At 40.2% G+C, this 21,630-nt stretch overlaps 1 protein-coding gene across 10 annotated transcripts in view; it reads left to right on the top strand.

Moving 5' to 3' along the window:
• Positions 1-9: 9 nt before the first annotated feature.
• The window catches only part of Rai14 (retinoic acid induced 14), a 133,317-nt gene continuing 111,696 nt past the window's right edge, over positions 10-21,630 (top strand). Inside the window, exons 1-3 of one of the 10 annotated variants that reach the window (XM_048802914.1) lie at positions 10-781; positions 928-1,064; positions 1,492-1,630. The gene's annotated coding sequence lies outside the window, so the exon portion shown is untranslated. Of the gene's footprint in view, positions 782-850; positions 1,065-1,101; positions 1,123-1,172; positions 1,631-6,543; positions 7,624-9,120; positions 9,142-21,630 lie in introns of those variants that run through there. The other 9 variants (XM_048802913.1, XM_048802912.1, XM_048802921.1 and 6 more) reach the window with 9 other exon arrangements.

The following is a 21,630-nucleotide window of genomic DNA, read 5'->3' as shown; positions in this document are numbered from 1 at the left end:
TGGGAATGAATGACCAGACCCGGGTGCGCCCCGGGTCAGCACCCTGCCCACCTGCGTCGCCCTTCCCGGCGTCCCGCTCCCCCCGGGTCCCTGCTTTGGGGCTCGACCCGCCTCCCCGCTGAACTTGGAGGAGCTGGGGAAGGAGGTGTGAGCTGGGGACTCCGCAGCTCCGCAAGACCCAGGGACCGCTATTGTTCTTTTTCTGACTCCCGAGAGCCGCTCAGCTGGCCGAAGGGCGCAGAAGAGACCACTTCCAGCCCGCCACAGTCCCCTGCCCACCGTCCCCTTGTCCCTATACTCGCCGCGGACCCGAGGAGGCGGGGAGGAGGGATGCTGGAGTGAGGCAGACTCGCGGTAGCTGGGACTTTGGGAAAAAGGAGGATGTGGAGCCGCCAGAGGGGCTCCCGCCATCTCCCGCGACCCCGACCCGGGAGGGCGGCATCTTTGACTCATCTTCCTTTCGCTGCCGGCTTGGACAGTTTGTGTCCACGGTTTAGATTTTGCAGTTTGCAGCGTTCATTTCTTAACCCCCTTTGGGCTTCATATCCCCTTCTGGAGAAAGGGGGCCTCAAAACCTGAAGAGGCAACAGACGGGAGATTAAGATAAATGGAGCCCAGTGCGACGAGAAGGCCTGGGCAGGGGCTGTGTGTTCAGGCTTCCCTTTCTTTTCCAAGGAGCTCAGCTCGGCGCAACTTTGTTTGCAGTGCTGATTGGGGCAAATCTGCGGATTCCAGGCCGCTCAGCTCGGATTTGCGGCTTCCCTTCGCAGTAGACTCACAGGTGATTTGCCTGGGATTCCCTTCCCAGAGAGTAGAGTACCGAACTGCCTGGGATGGGGAGGGAAAAAATAGCTTGCTCTCTGGGGAATGTGACCTTAAGGCCTAAAAGACCAGGCCAAGAGAGGAGCTGGTTTTGTCTTTCAGTAGGATTTAGCAGAAGCTCTTTGGCGCGAAGGCTCACACCTCCCTGGTTTGACTGAGTTGGAGAAAAGACTGAATCACAGGGAGGCTGGATTTTGATAGCTCTATCTGCGGCGTGCTCAGCCCTGTTCACTCGCGTGGCTGTGAGTTTTATTACTGATGAATATAATTCGATAATATTTTAAAAATGATAACTAACAGGTAAGATGTTTTCTTCCTTGGTATTATAAGACAATTGGTTTTATCGGAAGAAATGTATCCAGTTGTTAATGTTTTAACCAGTGTTTGCTTAAGAGACGTAAGAGAGCCTGGGCTGCCACACGACTTTAATCTGTATTCACTGAAATGCTTCATTAATGAATTTATTGTAGCATTTTCCATTTTAAGTACATTCCTTAAATTTGTTTTATAACCCTTCCTACCCCAAGCTGGGGATCAAATCCAGGGCCTTGGACATTCTAGCACTCTGCTACAGAGCTTCAACACATATCCCTTTTATGACTTTTTGAGAGTACTGATGGTGGTTAAACCCCAGTTGAAATTTTTTTTACTCTTATCTATGAAATTGAGTAAGAAGAATGGATGCAGAGCCTCTGGAAATTCAATGGAAGAATGAATATAATATGATATATATGATATATCCCCGCCCACTGGTACTATGACAATGAAATTCTGTTTCCAGACTGCTGTTTCTCAATGCATCTTAGAGGTAGGTACACCTACCATTCCTCTTTGCTATTTTTTGTTGCTAGGTATCAACCCAGTTCCTGAGGCATGCTGAGCACATACTCTGAACTATATCCCAAACTTCCTGCACACCAGCCCCCATGTTTGTTTGTTTGCACAGGGGATAGAACCCAGGGGCACTTAACTACTGAGCAATGTCGTTAGCCCTTTTTTATATTTTATTTTGAGACAGGGTCTTGCTAAGTTGCTTAGGGTCTCGGTAATTTGCTGAAGCTGGCTTTGAACTTTTGATCCTCCTGCCTCAGCCTCAGGAGCCTCTGGGATTAGAGGCATGCACCACCACACCCAGCAGCCCCCATGCTTTAAAAGTGAAGAAACTGAGATTTGGAGGTTAAGGGCAATTCCCTTGGAGTGTGGTGGATAACTTTTGTTTTTTCCTTTCTTCTGAAATAAAAAGAAATCTGAAATATTTCAAACATACATCAAAAGAGAATACAGCAAGACATTCATGTTTTACTGCCCAGGTTTAAGAGTTGCTTAAAATGCCCCCTCCCTCAATAAAATAAACTGCAACTCAGTTTTTGTTTTTTTTAACCCATCCCTCCTCCTCTTCCTCCAGTTCCAAGGAACCACTAATGCAGAGTTACTACATACAGTTCTCAAGCACGCTTGATACTTCTGTGTATTATATATCCCCCAGAATATATGTTTGTGTTTAGCATTTTACATAAATGGCATGATTCCATATACATACAGCATTGCATTTTTAAACTCCTCATTATGTTTTTTTTGAGGTACATGTAGATCTTTATTCATGTCAGCTGCTATAGAGAATTCTAGTGTACAAATAAATTATAGTCTACTCATTCCCTTGCCAAGAGAAAATTAAGAGTTTCTAATTTTTCACTGTTACAAGCACCTTTTTCTGCTGAGGGGAAATCTGTTACAATAACAAACAGTGGTACAATACACATCCTGAAACAGGTCCCTTTGTGCACAGATTTTCTCTGTTACATGCCTATATAGTTAGTTGCTGAGTAATAAGATCTAGGCCCAGCTGCATTTATTATTTAATACCCCAACAAATATTTAGGTTATTTACGGTTTCTTGGCTATCTGTTGAATGAAAAAGTGAAATTGATCAATTTTAAACTCAAAGAACTTAGCTTACATTGGTTAGCTATATTATTTTATTTTTCAAAAATATGTTTTAAATAAGAAGAGTGCCTCTTCATTAAAAAGTTGAAACATAAGACAAAAACCATTGTGCTGAGTTTGGCATCCTTTGTACTAAAGCCTTTCTCAGCTAGTTGTTGGTTGTGTCTTCTTGGATTACTCACTCAATCTCCTCTTCCTCATTTCTTCCTTGGTGAGACTAAGGGGTTCAGGAAGCAGTTCCAAAGGCACATTCCTGCCCTAAGAGTTTATGAAAATGTGGCTGTGTTAGGGATATATTTTGCCCCAATGGTAACCCCTTAAACTGGAAGGAGTTTAAGGCACACATTATTATTTCTTCAAACAGCCAGGCATATTCCATCTTCTGAGCCTTTACATTTGCTGTTCCCTCTGCCTAGAGAGCTCTTCCTCTAGTACCTACATGTCTGTGCCCTCCTCCCCTGAGGTGTTCAATCAGACATCTCTTTTCCTGCTGGATTTTTTTGATACCTCTTCCTTCTGGGTTTTCCTCTATGATACTTACCCACATTGCCAAATAATTTATGTTAGCATTGCTGGTCTTTTCCATATTATAAAAGTCCATGATAGCAGAGACTTTATCTCTCTCATTCACTGATATATCCCTAGTGGCTAGAACAGTGTCAGCACATAGTAGGTACTCAATTATTTGATGAACAAAGGAATATAATACTTTTTGTTGTGATTTTCAACTTGAAATTTCTCTTTTAGTATATATCAGAATTACCTAATTATATTGGTTGTTTCATGGCTGTAACTGAGATTCCCAAATGTCATATTTATAGGTTCTAACAGGGTAAAAACCATGTTTTTAAGAAACTACTCTTTTTAAATCCATGGATAAATCCCATGGATTTTTTTTTTTTAATCCAACATTTTCTCTAAACCTGAATTCAAAGAAAGACATGATAACATGGTGCTTGGTAGCATGCTTACCTTCCTTTTCCCCGATAACCTAGTTTTCCAGTGTAGTTTATATGGAGGGTGCATAATGGTGGGATGCTGACCCCCCTGTTCCACAGAAAACATCTGTCCAAACAGGCCAGCAACCATCTCCAACAATAGCAGCCACTGGATTTCTATGAATGAATATTTCTCTGAATCATCATAGGGTATATTCATCATTACCCTGACTTTGTGTCTTCATTAATTTTTTAAAATATTTGTTTTTTTAGTTGCAAGTGGACACAATAACCTTTATTTTATTTTTATGTGGTGCTGAGGATCGAACCCAGTGCCTCATGCATGCTAAGCGAGCGCTCTACCACTGAACCACAACCCCAGCCCTGTGTCTTCATTTCTAATGGTATCTTGGGAGTAAAGACAGGGTAATGACCTTAATTAGAAGATCTAGGAACAACCCATGTGTTGTAAGTACCTAGAAATATTCTTAAGAACTGTCACATTGTAAATTCCTTAATTTATGGCACAGAAAGCATTCACTGTCACAGTGTTGTGCATTGTTTTGTAAAAGCCAACTGAATTTTCTTTACTTTGCATGGTGAGTATAAGACTTGACAAAACAAAGCTAAATATATCAAAGCCTCTTGGGTATGTTTTAAGTGGGTGATAAGGAAATGAGACTAGATTTTCTTCTGGTTAGCTACATTGGTATACCTACTGATGTTTCTTCCGGTTAGCTATACAGATATACCTACTGAATAATAAGGTCTAGACCCAGCTGTATTTATTATTTAATTCCACAACAAATATCTAGGGTAATTTAGGGTCTCTTGGCTACCTGTTGAATGAAAACGTGAAAATGATCAATTTTAAATTCAAAGAACTTAGATTACATTGGTTATCTATATTATTTTTCAAAAATATGTTTTAAATAAGAAGAGTGTCTCTTCATTAAAATTCACTAGAGTACATCTATTTTATCCTCTGAAGTAAAATGGCAATGAAAGAAATCAGAATATTATGGATCAAGATAGGCTTCCTTGATTCTAAAGCTGAAAACTATATGTATAGAATTATATGATTTATTAGTAAAGTGCAGCATAATCAAAAGGATTCCTTCTCTTACCCTTGCATTGGAAAGTATAGGTATCTCCTGTTTCCCAAGTCCAGCCATCTACAATGAACAAAATCTGATCTAGTCTTGAACATCATACTCACTGATGGATGCCAGTAAATTCAGTCAGCATTTTAAAAAAGTAATTTTGCAGACTTAGCCATGTATTTACAAACAGAGCATTCTTCTACTTAATTGAAGGAAATGTACCTCATTCTTTAACTTTATATTCTATGTGTCCAGTACAGTATCTGTCACATAGTTATTAACTTACTGAAGTAGATATACGTATGTGTTCCAGAGGTCACTAACCCCCAGATGGTGGCTATCAGACATAGAGTCATCTAGTCTTGAGGATATAAATGACAATCAAAAGGTAGAGGAGTACAGAGAGCCAGCAGCAAAATGCAAGTTGAAGCTCAGAAGATGTGAAAGAAACACCTCCCCTCTATGTTCACTAGTTGGGGGAAGTTTGTACATTGTTTTGTCTGTTTCACTAGCTGTTTATTGTTGTTTGTTTTTAAATATCACCTCATCTACTTCTCTAATCTTATCTGTGATCTTATCTAGTCCTTTCTGGACATTCACTAGAAATGACATTCACTGGAAATTATAAAGGACTCTTCCTTGATTCTAAATAAGTAGAACCCAAATGTAAGAAAAGTTGGTTGTAGTCCAAGAAACTCACTGTTCAGAAGAAGAAATGCATGGACTCCTTTTCTTTTCATATATTTTTCTTAATTTATACTTTGTGAACACTAATGTTTATTACCAAGTAACCCAAAATAAGCTATTCATTATGTACTATATCATTTTCCCTCACAGTCATGTATTATATTGCAATAATATATTGTTTATTGGCTTTTTAAACCTCAGCCTAATTTTCTTATCCCCATTGGGTATTGTAATTGATAAAAGAAGTCTTTGTGTTTTTTTTTCATGATTTCTAGAATGTTCTAGAATATCTAGAATGCTTTTTCTTTCTTTGTAAAGAGCTGAATAACTCTAAAATTAAAAGCAGCAACAGCTTGCTTCTACCTCTTTTCACTTTCACTGTCCCTGACCAGTTGCTTTGCTGGCTAAAGTGGTAGACCCTCAGTCAGAAAGCCGTGGCAGAGCTCACCGGTGGGGATACGTGGCCCAATAACTCTTTATTTTTCATGGGGGTAGGGGAGACAAGTAAAGTATTTCTCTTCAAGGGGAATATATTTTGCAAATCAAGCACAATCATGTAGCAATGAATCTGAAATATTTTTAAGTCATAGGTGGACAGTTTTTGCAATTCAGATGCAGGTTCTGGGCTGTTTTTCCCTGGGAGAAATTTGCTTATTTAAGATGATGCCATATGTTCATAATTTTTATCAGTTTCAAAAAGTTCTTGGAACTCTCTGCCTTAAGGCCATTTTCTGGCCCTTTTTGGAATATTTAGATAAAGAGCCTGAGATCTATTGAATGTACCTGAAAACTTTGTGTGTTTCTCCTGTTTCCTTTAGTAGCCACCTCTGAAGGGTAAAGAATTACAATTAAGAGGGATCTGTTTTCTGTCATGTGCTACTGTCTCCCAGGACAGCTGGATGACCTGTCATATATGAGTAAAAGGCAGTAATTTTCAGTTTTAGTCCCTCAATTGGAAAACAAGTCACTGGTTGCTATACCAACCAGTCTATAATGTTGAGCATTTTTAGTAGCTATTTCTACTGGATGCAATAAAATACTATTAGAAGTAATAAAAAGTGGCTCTGTGGTATGACTGTTTCACAGAGATGTGGAGAATTCTAAGGATGGGCCTTGAGCTTCTTGCCCAAGGCTAATACATCTCTTGGTCTGGAGTTGGGCCTGTCCCGAAATAGCAGCAGCAGCTTCCTGGCTTTATTGTAGGAAGGAATGAAAATACCCTAGGCTGCACCTGACAGCTCTCCTTGGCTCACAGGTTAGGCCTTTCAGTGCTCAGCCCAGTGAGGAAATATCCCAACTCACTCCCTATTTCTCCTTTCTCATCTTGGTCTCCCAACTGATGAGGGCCAGTGGAGCCCAGGAAAAGATAGGCCACATTTCCTAGTTGGAGAGCTGAACCTCAGTAGGGTATCTGTTCTTGCAGAGCAAAACATCCTTCTGTGAAGTAGCAGATGCTGGAAGAAGGCACTGCTGATGTCACACACTTCCAGAACTTCTGTTCATGTTCAGGTGACAACCTTAACCCATTGAAGTAAAAAAAAAAATAATGACACCCCAAAAGATGCTGCCTGGCATACAACAGAGGTTGCCCAACGGAAGCTCTTTCAACAAGTCGGTTTAATTCACTTGAACACCTTCTCTGTGGCAGGCACTTTGCTAGTCAGGGCTAGTCTTACTCTCTGTTAGATTTCCCACGAGTGGTACGTGTTGATGGGCTAATCGAATGTTTGGAGATCCCTGGATGAACGGCAAACCTGCCCTCGTGGGCTTAGATTTTTAAACAGGGTAAAACATGTCCACAATCTGCTAACAGTACAAGGTAGACTGTATGGGTGGTTGGAATGGGGTGGTGAGGATATAAACAACAGAGGATGCCCAGAGAAGTGAAAAATGACCCCTTGGAAAGAGATGAAAAGAGGCAGGGCTAGACATGACCTGGGTTCTGGCTGCTTACAGCACTGGGCTCCTCAACTTTTATGTGTCCCTGTGACCTTGGGAATCCTAACATAGCTAATTGTAATTGTTACAGATGAAGAAGACTTGTTTAGACTTGTACAGTTCACTTTGAAGAATAGGGTGGAAATTGGGAGCCTCAGATGAGGCCAATGGCATACAGCAGCAGCATGAAGGTGAGGGAATTTGTGGAACCCCCCACCCCCAGCATCTGCTGAGTGACAACCTCATAGACAAATCTATTGTCAAGCTTTGTCAGTGAGTTAGCAGATTCTGCGTGGAGCCGCTTAATTTGACAAGAACGTTCAAGTAATTTGAACATCTCCCGTGAAAGTCAACATGTTAGTGATTGAGCATTTTTCAGAAATGAGGAGTACTGACTTGTGGTGCTGAGAGAAGCCACCTCCTCCCAGCCACTTGGAGGATGCGGCCATGTATGAGCCAAAAGGATCATGGGCTGCATTTTCTTTCTTCCCCATGAAAGACAGCCACAAGGAAAAGATGAGATAGGATCCAGTCACAAACAGATGCCAGAATCCTTCATGAACAGTGTGAGGAGGACCCCTGCTCTCTCCAAGCAACTCTTTCTAGACTGAGTCCACATGCATCATGGGTAGAAGTTGTTTCCGATGCTCTTCGTTTAAAGTAAAAACTGGGTCTTCGTTTAAAGTAAAAAATCCTTAGCTTTTATTTGGGGCTGATAACAGTTTTTTTCTTGAGGAAGGAAAGTCATATTTCTTTTCTGTGAGTTCTTTCTAATTGGAAAAAAGAATATTGAAAATACAGGCCTAGAAAGGATAACCGATATCCATTTGCCTACCATCCAGATTTCTTGGAGCCAGACTGCCTGCCTGCCTGCCTTCCTTCTCCCCTTCCTCCCTTCCCCCTTCTCTCATTCTTAAGGGAAACTTCACGGTGACATTTATCTATATGAACTGGGGGTATAGCTCAGTTGGTAGAGTTCCTGCCTCCCATGCACAAGGCCCTGGGTTCAATTCCCAGCACCATGGGAAAAAAAAAAGCTTTTTCTACATTTATCTATATGTGTATGTCCACTTGGCACTCTTGATGAATTCCTAGGTAATTAGATTCTTTCTCTACTGTACAATATTATTACAATGTTGGGAGTGCTTTTATTTACTTTTTCTACTGATTTTCTTCTAGTCTCTAAAAGCCAGAGAGGCAGGCGGAGTGCAGTGCTTCCTCCAGCGATGTCCATCCCAAGCCCATCTTTTTGCTGATGGACTGGCGGCTGTGCTACCATTTGTGCCTTGTTTGGCAAGAAGCTTGCTTTCCTTCTCTCCTTTAAAAGCACTCTTGATTACTTTAAGTGCATACCCCCTGGAACAAAGGGTGTTTGATTCCCATGGCAGTGAAAGTGGGTGTTTATATGCACCCTGGCAAGAGAATCAGAAAGAGCAGCTCACCCTACCCTGTTGCTATCTGCTTCAGGCCTAGGTGGCCGCCTGCCGGCTGTGGGTGCTTTTGTGTGGCTTCCAGAGCAAGTATCACCTTTACTCCCCTGCCCCATTCCTGTCTTCTTGGGTGGCTTTTAAAGGACTTTACTTTAATATTGGTGCTTTTCATTATCCTGAATAATTGCAATGTTTCATTTTTTTAATAGCTCAAAGAGAGAGAGAGAGAGAGATGTTTGCATAATTTCTTAAGGAACAAAAATGTCCTAATATAGGGAAGTAAGTATCAGACATTCTGCTTTTTCCAAATTGTTGCTAAAACATGAAAACCCCCACCCCAACCTGTGCTTTGTGAGCTCAGTTGAGTATAAAAGTAGTCACTTCATTTGTCTATAATTAGTTATCTTTATATTTTCTCTGATACGATCTTGGTGTCATTAGGAAAACTATGGAAAAGAATTTGACTGGTTAAGTTTAATAAAATTATTTGTTAAGCATATGCTCCACATATGAGAAGAACAAAGAAGTAAAGAAGTTATGCTCCCCCAGATGAGGCAGGGGATAGTAGTGAGGGCCAACAGCTGGCAGGGGGAATACCTTTTGCAAATTGGTCCTTTCAGACTCTATGTGCTAGAAGCAATTCTGAGGATGCTTCCAACTTTAAAGGCAACTGAGTTTTTCCTTTGTTTATTAATACTAAAATGTTGATCTGTTGATCAAACTTTTCTTTATTATTAGTTGTCTAATACATACCCCAGTGTTATTTTGGGCTCAAAAATTGAGCCTCGGTTAAATCTAGCTGCCTTCCATTTGTAAGCAAGAAACTTTCTATGCTGTAATTTGTTAATATGGAACCTGGGAATAGTAATAATAATAATAATAGCAGTATTTCCAAAGTGATTATATTAGAGGAGATATTACTTGTTTCTAATGAAATTAAAAAATAAAATTATGCAAGATAAAATAAAATAAATTTCAAAGCATTCTAAATAAATGACACCTATTTGTGGCTTTTATTGTCACTGATAATGCTATCTATTTCTCTTCCAACCTGCTTTTAAAGAATTGTAGATTTGTTGGCCAAAATGATTATAATATGTATCAATAAAAGGAGGTGGCCTCGCGCTGGGGATGTGGCTCAAGCGGTAGTGCGCTCGCCTGGCATGCGTGCGGCCCGGGTTCGATCCTCAGCACCACATACAAACAAAGATGTTGTGTCCACCGAAAACTAAAAAAAAATAAAGTAAATATTAAAAAATTCTCTCTCTCTCTCTCTCTAAAAAAAAAAAAAAATTAAAAAAAAGGAGGTGGCCTCATGTGTTATTGTTAACACATTGTAGTTAGCAACTGTGTTTCTCTGTTTTAGTCTTCCTGTTAGTCCTTCTATTATTATGTCACTTTGTAATGTGGACATTGTAAAGATGCAGTTCCTTTGGTAATGACCAGTCTTGTTCCAAATTGCATTAACAGGTTCCACACAGAACTTGTCTTGCTTCAATCATAATCTAAACACAACAGTAAAATCTCAGCTAAATTGAAGATGGTAGTACTTAGTGTGAAGTTAAATACCCTTTTGCCTCCTTTGGAAAACTGTTCAACAGTTATCGAGAAAAGTATAAACCTGTTTTCTGAATAGCATATGATTGGGTAACAGTTGAGTTCATGTAGATTGGGTCTCTATCCTGAGTGCAATAAAATTTTTGGTTATTTTTTCTTTCTTCTGTATGAGACTGTGAACCTTTTAAACTATAACTTTCAATCACTGTTTCATCACTAACTTGCAATATTTACTGAACCTGAGTTTTATGATCTTATGGTAGTAAATGAATTGAAGCTGGTAGCATAAACATTTTCTGCTTATTTTTTATCCTGCCTTGTTAATAAGATACTGCTGCTATCTTTGTAGGGAAAATCTAAATTATCACTATTAGAGATGCAAATCACTAATAGAGGCTACATAGGCAATTTAAAATATTTTGGTAGCCACAGTAAGAAAAAAAAAGATGAACTTAATTCATTACTTCATTTTATGTATCAGCCAAAATGTTATCATTTCCAACACATAATCAATACCAAACTTATTAGAGACATAGCTGGAATTCTTTTTTCCTAGTAAATCTTTGAAATCCATTGTGTATTTTCATTTTGTGCTGGTCACACTTTAATGCTCAGTAGCTAGCTAGAGGTGTAGCTTAGTGGTAGAATGCTTGGCTGGCATGTATGAGACCATGGGTTCCATCCCCAGTGCCAGCAAAAAAAGATTCCAAATGCTCAGTGGCCACAAATGGCTAATGGCTGTAGTATTGTACAGCACTGGTGTAACTAAGTAATATGACTTCATTTAATTCCTGTAACTACAGAACTATCTGGTATCTAGAATGCCCTCCACAAATGGGTGTTCAGTTAAGTTTCTCTATGCCTTTATCTGATGAACTGGTGTTTTGCTCTTGGCTTCAATCCTTTTTTTGTACAGAAACACAATAACTTCATCAAAAACTGATGGTACATGGTATAATAGGCATTTGAGCTTTTGGTGTAGAAATCTGAATCTCTGCCTTTGTGCCAGTAAGCCACATGGACTTTTTTTCGTAGCAAGACTGATTTTGTAGGCAAAAGATTGTATGCAATCCACTTTTCTATATCAGTTGTGTAGGTGCTTGGCTCATATTCATATTCAATGCATATGACATGAGTAAAGTAGTATAGGATTCTTATCTTTACTCTTAAATTGCAAGTTTTTGAATATCTATGAGGTCTTTCTATGTAAAACCTGGTAGCGTCAAGTACAAGGTATGTAGGCTTGCAGATGTGTGGGGAATTGGAGCATATTAAATCTTTGTTACACTGATGGAAGCATTATTCATCCTTTTTTTTTTTAATCATATTTCATACATTAGATTCAAGTGGGTTATGAACTCCCATTTTTACCCCAAATACAGATTGCTGTTTGATTTTTATGCCTAAATACAGAACATGGTTGGAAATGGAATGAGAGAAGGTCTAGTGTTTCAAATGCAGTGAAGAGAAGTGTATCTTCACCAGGCAGGTATTTGAGGCCCCCCATGTCACAGGCATGGAATAAATACCTGGTGGTTTCTAATGGAAAAAGATCTGAAAGGCTTTTCCATTTGCACTGCCAGGGTAGTCATGTGGCAAATCCAGGCTGGCCTAGCCCCTTGGTGTTTGAGACACTGTGTTAGGCTTCTCTTCTAGGTTTCTTGTTCAGAATAAATTAGGGTGACTGACTATATTTGCATATCATATCTTTACACTATTCAAGGATAACTGCTCAGAGGAATATCGTTGAACCTTGAACACTACATCCCCCCGGCCCCTCCAGACTCCCAGGGAAGCCAACTCAGTGTTTCTCTCTCCTTGTTCCTTCCTATCCTAAAGGTTTCTTCTGTTTGGCTTCAGAAACAGAAACAGCTTCCTTATTTTTTTCTTCAAACCCCCTCATCTCTATAGAGCCAAGTCCCTTGGAAGCAGAGGGGCTGGGGTCCACCTCATCTCCAAACCCCAACCACTAGTTCCAATTGGACCCAGCTGTGACAGTGACTTTTTATTTTGTAAAAATTTTTAAAATAGTCTAACCTATTCATTTCCAATTGACTGTGATTATTTTCACTGTTGTCCTGGTCTCTGTAGAAGAGCCAGAAAGAACTTACTCTCAGAATGGAATAGGCCAGAAGACCCATGCTTGGGCTGCTGGCAAGGTCTTCTGTGGAGACTGTACCTCAGTCATAGTGGAGAATGAACAGAACACTTTGAAGGTGGAATTCAGGTGCAAGGACACAGAGCAGATCAAATCAGGTTAGGGAGCAGCTAGTGACTAAACAAGTGAATGCCCTCCCTAACACAGGTTCCGAGGGGACATTGCAGGACAGCTCATTGTGTTAATTTCGTTTAGTTTCCAGAGAGTATATATTTCACTTCTGTAGGTTCATGAAGTAAATTTAGCTACTGACTTCAGAGATGGGCTGAACAGACTGCACACACACTACAACTGGAAGTTCTTTTTCACTGTCTGAGATGATAGACTAAGCATGACTGAGTGGGTGAGAAGGCACCAAAGCATCCGTCAGCATTCTTACATTGCCAGTGACAGAACTAGCAGGGCCTCCAGGATCACTGGAAGCAGCCCCCTCCCCTGCTCTTCCCTTCGTGTCTTAAGCCGGCTTTCTGCACAGCCTAGAACTGGGTCCTGGAAGCTGCCAGGTTCACATTTTTCAGCTTCTTCATTAAAGAGGAAAGTTTCCACTCCCCTGACCCCAATGCCAAGAATCCCAAGTCTCTCTGAAAAGTCCTGATGATACTTTCCCATTTCTACGGAGCAGCCACTGCCAGAATGACCTGGGTGGGTGGGGAGAGAAGAGAAAGAAGGCTGGGCTCTGCCAAGCAAACCAATGTCACAGACCCATGACTACAGCATACAGGGGCAGTGTATGCTAAAGGGAAGGAAGAGGCCTGCCTGTAAGGGAGCACGCACCCCTTCCTTGTTGGGCTTCAGATGAGAAACATCCTTGTTTGAACACCCAGGGCTCAAAATATGTCCAGATGTGACAGTTGGAACAGTAGAAATCATTTAGGGTTCTCCATTCGCTCCCTTTCTCCTATCCTGGAGACATCCATACTCACAGAAGCTGTCAACTTATTTATATGTCCCTTATTCTGAAGAGTATTCAAGACACTGGATAACTGGGTAAAAAGATTTAGTACCTGACGTGGAACAACTGTGATCATTGTAAATGACATTTTCCACATTCCAGAATATGAAGAGTCCAAGTTGTCCCTATTTTGAAACTGAGTCAAAGAGCCAATGAAATATTCAGAAAGTCAACTTTTGGCAATAAAATCTTCCTGGAGTAAAATCAGGGGTTAAATATAACCATGAGTAGAGCCTATTTTCTCACTCTAAAGATAGTTTTCATAACCAAACACTTTGCACATGGACCTCCTTTTTACTTTTTGCATTAAATACATACTATGCCTCCAACTTGTGATCCTCCTGCCTCAGCCTCTCAAGTAGCTAGAATTACAGGCGTGTACCACCTCACCGGCTTGCATTTCATCTTTTAAGAAACACCCTCACTTCATCCTGCTACAATTTAAACACCAATTTTAGTGTATCATTTCATGATTTCTAATAAATTGACAGAGTTGTGCAGCCATCCCCACAATCTAGTTTTAAAACATTTCCCTCATCCTAGAGAGATTCCTCATGCCACTTCCTGTTACCATCCATCCCCAGCCCTAGACAACCACTAATCCCTTTTGTCTCTATAAATTTGCCTTTTCTAGACATGTGGTGGAAATGGAATCATGTAATATGTGGTCTTTAGTCTGACTGTACTTAACATAATGCTTTTGAGCTTTATCCATGCTCACCATGGATTGGTATTTCATTCCTTTTTATTGCTGGAAAGTATTCCATTATGTGGAAATGCCACAGTTTGTTTACCTAGGAAATGTTTCAGTTGTTTCACTCTTTCACAATTTGAATACTGTTTCTATAAACACCCATGTACAAGCCTTCCGAGGATGTGTGTTTTCATTTCTCCTGGCTAGATACATAGGAATGCGTATGGTAAATTTTGATTTAACTTTTTGAGAAACTGACAGACTTTCCACAATGGCTATATTTTTTTGCATTTTCACCATTAATGCTTAAGGATTGGACCTATACTTGATAGGTTCTTTTTGATTTCAAGATGGGTAAAATTCAAGGCCAGGTCTTGGGACAATAGCCCCCAAGCGGTTTACCCACACCTAGGTACAGACGACTTCCTATACCTGGCTGTTTGAGGTTGATCCCTAGCTATGGGCAAGGCAGTTTTTCTCTTGAGAGGTGAGCACAATGGTGTCTTTAGAAAGTGATATGAAACATTAGAAGATGAATATTGACCAGACAGGACATTTTAGAGATCATCTATATGATAACCGCAGTGTATGGGTTAATCACTGAGAGTTTCTTAGTCCTAGAATAATTTTTGTATTCTATAAGTTGTGGTTTTGATTCAGTCAATAGTTTTTCAATTAGATGAATTTAGGGCAGGAGGTAACCTTAGGACTTCTCTTTGCTAGGCTCATTGGAGCACGTGAGGAGCAGATTTGACAGACCAGATAGTAATGTTGCCAGAGCCCTGTCCAATTTTGTATCAGTGCCTCTGGCCCCGGCTAATTCAGGGACCAAGATCAGTCTTAGTTGATGGCAGGCTTTATTCTCAAAGAAGAATGATATATTTTGTTCTCAAGAGAAATGTCATCCCCTGGATAAAGGCAGGTTGTGAATACAGGGAGATTAATGTTTTCAGAAGAGTTTTACTGTTTGATTATTGTGATGCAATAGCTGAATGACATTTATGGTTTAAAAAGAATGTGCTCGTTTGTTTTCTTTGAAAAATTGTGAGATATTAATGGATCTTAGAAAGGATCCATTGACAAAACGAAACTATTGATGTCATTTTTTCCCTAATACCTTTAAAATTTTTTAATTAAAATTTTTAATTGACACACTAATTGTACATATTTCTATGGTACACTGTGATATTTTGATATGTGTGTACAATGTGTAAACAAATCAAAGTAATCAGCATATTCATTAACTCAAATATTTCTTAACTTCTTTATTATTTGGGTAATCTTTTAAGAAATCTGCACCTTAGTTAATTCATACAAAAGCACATATGAAAACACCCAGCCCTTAATTAATACTCAGTGAAGTTTGCTTTTTTTAATTCACTCATTCATTTGTGTTTGATATGGTGAATATATAAGATTGACAAGATGTCATCACAAAAGCTGCTTTATTTTGTGTCCCAATGTCTGAATGTGCAGTTAGTATACTTCTTGCCTCTGGATGAAATCTGTGACTTTTCTGATCATTCTTAATTAAAAATAAAAGTTTCACAGTGAATTTCAATTGTTAGATACTCTCAATTCTTAGGTTAGATGTCCAGTTTCTCCCCTTCCTCCTTTTTACTGTTCTGGAAATCAACCCCAGGGTCTTGCATATACTGATCAAGTCTTCTACCCACTGAGCTACAGTCCCAGCCCCAACTATCTATCTACCAATCTTTCTCTTTCTTTTTTTTTTTTTTTTTGTTCATTAGTTCATTCTTCCAATGCTAGGGATTGAACCCAGGGCCTTGAACATACTAATCAGGTACTCTACCACTAAACTATATATCTTTAGTCCAGAATGTCCAATTGCAAATAATGACCAGGCACACTGGCACATGCCTATAATCCCAGTGGCTTGGAGGCTGAGGCAGGAGGATCACAAGGGTAAAGCCAACCTTAGCAATTTAGCGAGGCCCTAAGCAACTTAATGAGACCCTATCTTTAAATAAAATATAAAAAGGACTTGGAATAGTGCCCCTGGGTTCAACCCACGGTACCAAAAACCAAACAAACAAACGAAAAACCACAAAGATATTTAAAGTTAAATGACTTCCCCTTTTCTCACTTTCTGCACTTCACCCTGCTACCCCGCATGTGGGTAAGACATTCAGAAGCCCTGCCATTTGCTTGTCAAGCTTTGTGACCCTCTAGGAATCATTTTCTGGTATAATTGGGTGTGAGGGTAGGATGAAAAGTAAGAGGGATTAGAAAGTTCTTAGTTGACTAGTACTGTAGCTAGATAGTGCTAGATAGTGTGTAACATGTGTTTGGAGCTAAATTTGCTCTTGAAATCTTTCTGGAGGTGTTATGGGCTAAACTGTGTGCCCCCAGTATCTCAGAATATGGCTATAACTAGAAATGCCTTTATAGAATAGTGAGGTAAAATAAGGTTCTATGGGTCAGCCCTCACACAATGCGACTGTCATCTTCATAAGAAGACGTGAGGACATAGACAGAGGCAGAGGAAGGCCTGGTGAAAATAAAGAGAGAAGATAGCCATCTGAAAGCCCAGGGGAGAGGCCTCAGAATGGACCCAACCCACCTACACCTTGACCTTGGACTCCCAGCCTACAGAACTCAGAGAAATACATTTCTGTTATTCAGGCTACCAATTACTGTGCATTGCTGTGGCAGCCCAAGCAGACCAGAAGAGGGGGCCTTTGACAATTGCTCTTCTCTCCTTGCTGCTTCTGGGCCATCAATGGAGACATCTTCTACAGTTACCAGGGAAAGTGATGTGCTGCTTTTGGTGTGTTGCTTCTCCATCAGGCAATCAGCTTTGCTCTGCCCTCCTCCTAATCCACTGGGTTTCAGAGAATCTGTGACACCTTACAGCCCTCTGTTGTGAGTTGTCCACTTGTGGCCCATAGGAAGCACACATTTATGGCTAGATAGTCTCCAACATTCAGGCTGATCAAAGTACAGTAGCAACCTCTCCTTTATTTTCATCCTTGAAGCATAGGTCAGTTTCTCTCTTGCCTTTTAGATTTCTGAGCATGGATCAGACACCCATCCAATCTTTCCAAGCACTCCTGTAAACCCCTCTCATGAGGCTGAGTAGGAATGGTAGAAATCATTGCATATTCTCTCCAGGGAAAGATCCACCAGTCTCCACACTTTGGTGCTTTTAGACCCTGCATGTGGGTAAGGCATGCAAAAGCCCTGCTACCAGTTTTCCATTAAATCCTTTGAAAATTTGCATCTTGAACTGGCCTCTTTGAAATGACTATTGTATCCTTGTTCTTCCAGTCTGATTCTTAGTGTCTTTCATTCATTTAGTATGTATTCATTTATTCAGCCATAGGAAAGGGTCACTAAGTGTTGACTCTGAAGAAACCTTTGCTAAGGTTGTAGGTGAAACCCGGGCCCCCTGTCTAGAATGGATTTGTCCTCAGTGAGGAGCTCTCTAACTAGTCAGGTTAACTCTCTGTGAAATAACAGGCATGTTGTCTTGGGGGCAGTTGTTGGCTTTCACCACAGTTCTCTCCAGAATCAGGCTGATAAAATCTATCCTAAGAGCTTGCCCTGGGGTTCTGTTTTATGATTCTTGCTCCCACTGAGTCCTGCATTCCATTATTCAAAGTGTTCTGCTCCTTGGTTAAGGTTGGGAAAGATGTTGCAGGAGGAGAATATAAGTGACGGGAGTGGGGCTGGCAGGCAAGACCAGGAGGGGCAATTTGTTAAGCCTTCATAGGCCAAATGAGATGGAATTTTTATAACTTGGGGTTTTGATTTGTACATGGTGAAACTTAATCATTTTGCTGCCTCTATTCAAATCCCAGTAGAGCAAACCCATGTCAGAGCACACACCTCCTCAGTGTACAGGATCGAGCTGAGCCCTGCTGAGGTCAAGGGTGAGGCTAAAGGTTACACAGGTTCCTAATTGGTATCTCTGTCCTATATGTTCACTCATGAAACATTTATTGATTATATGCCGGTGGCTAGGATATATATATATATATATATATATATATATATATATATATATATGCAAAATGAAAATTCTGGCCTGCAAATCTCTGTTCCAAATTACATAATCAGTTGCAGGTGTAAATTTTCAAGTTTGCTCAAAACCTTGAACCGTTTACTCATATCTAGCATCTAAAGGAAGCAGATTGGGGGAGAATCTTTCTTTGGAGAGAGTTTTTCAGTTTCCCACGGCATCAACTCAGCCTAGGAGAGAAACTTGGAGAGATTGCCCAGGTATCTGACCTGTGCCTGGAAGATCTAAGAAGGGAGTACCCATGTCCTGGGAGAGAGACAAAATGCCCTCCCCCATCCCAGCCTGCCCAAATCCTGTGTTTCACTGAAGGCCAGTTTGACCTCTGCCCCAATTATAAAGGCTTATCTGATTTTCCCCACCCTCAAGGATTTTCACTTTTTAAATTCCTGAAGTATTTAACACCCAATTATGAGATTTTTAAAAAAATTTTAAACCCCTTTCTATGCATCCCTCGGTCAGTTGTGTCTTCCAGCAAAGCCTACTCCTGCTTCCCATTACCTAATGTGCATATATGTTTAAACTTCAGTCTTATAGATTAAGAACAGTATGCTGGAGACAGAGTACATTAGACAAGGGGGAGCAATATCCAGTGGGCTGTGCTTCCCACTTTATATTCTTTAGTCTGGAAGGAATGACACAGCTCTTAAACACCACCCCATCTGAGAAGCAGAGCCTTAAAGCAGCTTCCAACCCCCAGGAGTTTGGATGGCATTGGGTGCTGTGTCTCTAGGGACACCTTTATTGGAATGGTTGATCTGGAGAGGGCTTTTACAGATTATTTTTGTTTGGCCAGATTGAGAGAATTGGATGTTTCTACAGTTTTTGGTTAAAATTCCATCTTTGTGGCACAGAGATTATTGTCTAAGAAAATAAGCACTAGAAGGAGAAGAGGTGGATTCCTAACAAGCAGAGAAGCATTTAGCTTCTTATATTTGTTCTATGCTGTTGTGAGTGGTGTGGATTTTCAGACTGGAGCACTTTTTAACTTGGTAGAAAAATTCCTGGATCCCGTCTGGGGTATGTGTTAGTGTTCTGGTGTTGCTGAGGGTTTGGTAGAAGTATTTCACTGCCCCATGATGGAAGGATTAGCTAGAGGACCTTGTTATTTACTTTGCTCCTCTAATTCTGCCATAATTATTTAAAACCACTGCCTTTGAATCCTGTGGTATGGTTTCTCAGATGCTCCTGTATTCTGTGATTTGGGAAGAATGTGTGTACAGCCACCATCTCCCTAATATTTCTTAGTGGCCGTGGGTATCCAACTAGTTTGTTTTTGAACTCCTGCCACCGTTTCCCCTATTCCATAGTAATTTGAAAGATCCAAATATAGCCAGTGCTTAGAAATATCAATCTTTGGGGGGGGGGGTGTTGGGCATCAATCTCAGGACCTCACACATGTTAAGCATGCACTTTACCACCAAGCTGCTCCTGCAGCCCAGAGATACTGATCTGATCTACTTGTTTAATTCTTGTGGATTATTTTTGACTACAAGTGTAACTTACAGGCATGGCATCACTGAATCTGGAGCAGTGGCTCCCTATCGAGTTGAATTTCTAAATTACCCAAGGAATTAGAAAATGATGAACTGCTGAGTTTCACTTCTGGTTGCAGATACCTGAGTGAGTGAGAAGAAAGTAGTCCTTTGGCCATATGTGGGATGGAGTGGGGTGGGGAGTAGGAGTAGTTTGAAACTACTTCAAATCAGTGCTGGCTTGTGGTAGAGAAATAGCTAAAGAAAATCTGGGAGCAGCCACATCCCCCCCTTTTTTTGTAACAGGAATGGAACTCAAGGTCACTTAACAGCTGAGCCATATCCTCAGCTTTATTTATGTATTTATGTATTTATTTATTTTAATTTTGGCGGGGTTTCTGCTAAGTTGCTTAGAGTGAGTTGCTGAGACTGGCTTTGAATTTGTGATCCTCCTGCCTCAGCATGCTGGGCACTCTGGGATTGTAGACACACACCATCATGCCTGGCCATCTTTTAGCATTTTAGAAGCATTGCACATTAAGCTTTGTTCCTTTGAAGTTCTTTTATAATAAATCTAGAGGTTTCTAACTTAGAATATTCCTAATTCTGTCAATTGGAAAAGGTAATGGGGTAGTTACCCCATTTGAAAGTAACAGCTTTGTGGATCTATTATTCACATACATCCATCTCCTGGAAGAGGACAACTGATGGTTTTTAGTGTAGTCCCATGTTGTGCAACCATTACCACAAATTTTTAAAAATATTTCATCATCCTATATCCATCCATTCTGTTATTTTTTTAATGCTTAAGCCTAACTTTCTTGATAAAGCTTACTTGGTTATTGTCAAAGATTTTTTTTATTCTATCTACAATTATATCAGATAAAGCCATCAGGTATTAAGCTTTGCTTGAGAGTTACATTTTTTTAAAGGGCACAATAAATTAATAAGAAAACCCCGTGTGTTGCATCCAGTCTTCCAAATGAGAATGCAGTGGGGCTGCACATCTTTGTTTCCTCCTCATTGATCTCCATAATTTCTATGCTAATGATTGGTGACCCATGAAGGATGACATGTTTTGGTGAATTGTTTTGAACTGAGCACTTACTAAACTAATGCTTTTGCTCAGTGGTTAGGTATGTCTTATTCTGCTTGAAATGGAAGAAGTTAATTCAGATAACTTTTTCTATGGATGTGTGATCCTCTTTCTTTACTTACCCAAATGAGGCTGCTGTGCAGCTAATTCAGTTTCACTGCAATCCTTTTGAAATAGGCATCCTTAATAAGTGGTTTGTCTAAGGACTGCCATTAATGTAGCCTCATTGTGCTGTTTAGATGACACTTTACTTAAAGTAGGCTGTAGTCCTGTCTGGGCTTTGGGAGTTTGGCATTGAGACTTGGGGCTGTAAAATTGCAACTGATCCAAGGAAGGCAAGGCTCTCATTTACTCCTGGGCCATATTTAGTAAGAGGAGATGCTAGCTGTTCAGTTTCTTCCTACTGCCATGGCTTCCCGGAGTTAGAACCTGGTAGGAATCCCAGGAAAGCAGTGATATATTAATAAATCCAATTACCACCAACAACAGTTCTTGTTTTTAGAGTTACTACTCTTTAGGCTTTCAGAACTTCTTTCCCTCAGACACCCATCTCTATCATGGTGGAGTTGCACCCACTGACCACCCAGCAATAGCACACCCAGGCTCTGGGCTCCAGGAAGACATTCATTTAATAGTTAATGCATTCCCCTGGGATCCTTTGGAATTTGCTACTTTGTTTATTTAATCCTCTTCAAATAAGAGTTTGCATACTTCTCACTGCCAGGCTTAAAAAGAAGAAGAAGAAAACCAAAGACAAACACATTAAAAAAAAAAAAAAAAAAAACCCCAAAAAA

The sequence above is a fragment of the Marmota marmota genome, unplaced genomic scaffold (genome assembly GCF_001458135.2).
Source record: "Marmota marmota marmota unplaced genomic scaffold, marMar, whole genome shotgun sequence".
Classification (NCBI taxonomy): domain Eukaryota; kingdom Metazoa; phylum Chordata; class Mammalia; order Rodentia; family Sciuridae; genus Marmota; species Marmota marmota.
The sequence above is the reverse complement of the archived record's forward strand: the minus strand, read 5'-3'. Positions and strand labels throughout refer to the sequence as shown.